Source organism: Vigna radiata, chromosome 1 (genome assembly GCF_000741045.1).
Source record: "Vigna radiata var. radiata cultivar VC1973A chromosome 1, Vradiata_ver6, whole genome shotgun sequence".
NCBI lineage: Eukaryota > Viridiplantae > Streptophyta > Magnoliopsida > Fabales > Fabaceae > Vigna > Vigna radiata.
Window position 1 is genome coordinate 15,476,992 of NC_028351.1, and position 3,342 is coordinate 15,480,333.

The following is a 3,342-nucleotide window of genomic DNA, read 5'->3' on the forward strand; positions in this document are numbered from 1 at the left end:
AAGAGAAGAGAAAGTGAGCATTCTAGGCGTGTAGGAGCTAGTAGCATAGCTAGTGTTAGTTTTTGAACTCTAGGAGAACTAGGAAGCTTATAAACCCTTTTGGAATGAGAGAATTAAGCAATGTGGGACTCCCATATACCTAGGGACGTTGCAGCTGCTGCTGGACAGAACTTGGAGCTTTTCAAGTCCCACATCACTTGAAACTCTTCACCAAACTCCTTCCNAAAGCTATATAAGTAAGCCTAGGGGTTCTTCTTGTACANACCTTTGCATTGAATGAAATTCNAGTTGAATTGCAATCTTGCATTCTTCTTTGAGATAGAATTNTGTCTCTAAAGNCCCAAATTTGGGCAGACCTTATCTTGCTCAAGCAAGTGGCGGTCCTCCTCTTGATGCTTATCTTGGAAGCTTGTTCAAGTGNCNCATCTTCATTTCCTAAGTTTCCTTTCTCTAATCTTTTTCAATTTTAATTTCTTTTCCATTCTCTTAAATGTCATTTAGAATATTCTCTCTAGGTATGCACTTCCCCATCATGTGGTATCATGAGCCTTAGGTTTTTGATCTTCTTAGGAATTGCATGCTAGAGTAGAATAGCTTATAAGAGTTCATTTTCGCTCAGTCAAATTTTTTTCCGCCCAGCATCAGCGTTATTTTTTGTGTTAACTTATAATCGTTTGAACTCATTTCTTATCCAAATTGAGTGAAATTTGTTTTAAAAGATTCTTCTGGATGTCTATTTTCATGTACAATTTTTAATTTGTTAAAATTCGTTGTGTGCTGTTCCCAGTAAATTTTTTTCTCCACTGTGTTCATCCAGTATTCTGCTGTTGAATTAATACTCCACTGTTTTGCTGTGTTGTTGGCTGTTTGGACTTTGTGGTGGCTGGAATTACTCACTGGACGTTGCTAAACCCTCCCAACACTCTTAAGCAAGGATTAAAGGCTTCAAATCAATGCTTGGAGGGGCTGAACCGTGGCTGTCCAAAGCCTTGTGCAAGTAGACATTTCTTCAAACAACAACAATGCTATGGGAGGTCTTCAACAAGTAGGTGTCCTTATTCCATTTTGTTTGTTGTTCCAGCTTTAATTTCTTGTCTTGGCTGGATTGTATATGTCTTTTCTTGCTTGCTAGCTTTGAATTGAGTCATATGTTTGTTCCTCTTTAGGAGTTTTCTAGAGTAATTTTCTGAAATTGCATAGCTAAGAGTATTTTTACATCTCCATGTTTGTGCGCTGAATTGAGCTTGATCATCATTGGATTTAAGCGTGTGAACCTTGCTTATTTGTTCTGTATAAATAGAGGCTATAAACCATTACAATTGTGCTTCCAATCAAACACATTTTCTTCATTAAAGTGGATTGGCCGAGACATTTTACCAAGTGTTGTTTGCTGTATCAAAATAAAATCAACAAAAAAATTGGTTGCTGTTTGGTGTGCTTGGCCGAGAGTTTTCTAATTGATTGGTGTGTTTGATTGCTTCATTTAGAGCCTATTTTTCATCTCCAATACAGAATATTTTGGTTTGAGGTTTGCCAAAATTATTTCCAGCATTAATTCGGTCTTGCTCTTCATGTATGCGTAGCATGTTGATGTGATTTTGCTCCTTAGTTGTGTTAATTTTCTTTGCTGTCTTGTTCATTTTGTGCCACTGTTTTGACTCCATTTTCTTGCTTTTTTGTCTTCATAAAATCATTAAATTGCTGCCTCCTTGTTTTTGTGCCAAGTTTCTTGATTTTTAGGTTCTATTTTCATCATTTGTCTTGTAGTTTTCATTCATTTTTTGGCTTCTAACATGTGCTGTCTTGATTTGGCTTNTTTGCATTGAGGGTGGATTGTACATCTTTCCATTTGCTTTGGACTTGAGTTGGTGCTCTCAAAGTGGACTTGTGAGACATTTTACTATCTTAAAAGAAGGGTGCTTCCCTTTCCTTGTTCTTTGAGACACTTGCCGTGAGTTTTGAACCATTTCATTGCTTTATTTGAGTGAAATCGTGACCAGTTTTGTGGCTGCTGTATTGCTGTGATTTTTCATTGGTTCTAACCTGTTTTTGGTGTTAGTTTTTTGTGGTTGTTGTCTTACCATGTCTGCAGGTTCCAGTCGTGCTTCATTTCATGGTGATAGCCCCCATGGAAGTCCTTCTAGCAAGTTTGATGTGATGAAGGCTTTCCAACAAATGCAACATCAACATGATGCCATGAGCAAGCGGTTAGACTCAGAAACAAAGGCTAAAGGGAAGCAATCTCATGGTCATGAGCATGGTTCATCCAAGAAAAAGCAAGAAGACAAAGCTTTGGATCTCAACCTTGCAATGCCAAAGTTGTCTTTGCCAAGTTTCAAGGGAGACACCGATCCTAGTGTATTTTTAGATTGGATACCTAAAGTAGAACAAGTTTTTAATTTGTATGATGTAGATGGATATTTGTGTGTAAAGTTAGCTACTTTAGCCTTAGAGGGATATACCATGCAATGGCTAACTAGGATGAACATTACCAGGGGCTCACCCGCGAGCTCTTGGGAACATTTTCGGTGCTTGTTGTACCAGCGATTCGTACCTCCATACTACCATAGGGACCTCCTGATTAAGCTCCAACGGCTTACTCAGGGTAGACAAAGTGTGGAGGAATATGCACGTGAGCTCGAAGTGCTCTTATACCATACTAACACTAATGAGACTGACCACGCGAAAATAGCTAGATTTATTAGGGGTCTCAATAGAAACATCCAAGATGTTGTAAGGCTCCATGATGAAGAGGATTTAGATGTTGTGGTACATCGGGCTATGAAAGTAGAGAGACAAATTTTAAGAAAAGAGTCCTACCGCAACAAATTTTCCACTTATTCAAAAGATAATTTTTACAAAACCTCATCATCAAGGGACAAAGAAAAGGATGTTTCTAGAGAGATTCCTCATAAATCTCGGCCATCTTCTACTAACCCCGCGCCTTCTTCTTCTAAACCTAAGTCACCAACGCGACCTAGTCAAGTCAAATGTTTTAAGTGCTTAGGTCATGGTCACATTGCATCTGCATGCCCAAACAAAAGGGCAATGTGCATTCGAGGAGAAGAGGTTCTCACCGATGACTCTCCTCCTTCTTCACCTGCACACACTTCTCACTCTTCTTCTTCCTCTAGTGAAGATGAGTACAAGGTTCCATTTGATGGTGACCTACTAGTTATAAGACGTCTCTTAGGTCAAGTCCACAAGGACTTTGACACAACTCAAAGAGAAAATATTTTTCACACTAGATGTGTTATAGCTAGCAAGGTTTGCTCCATGATCATAGACGGGGGAAGTTGCACTAATGTAGCTAGCACACGCGTAGTGGACAAGCTCAAGCTA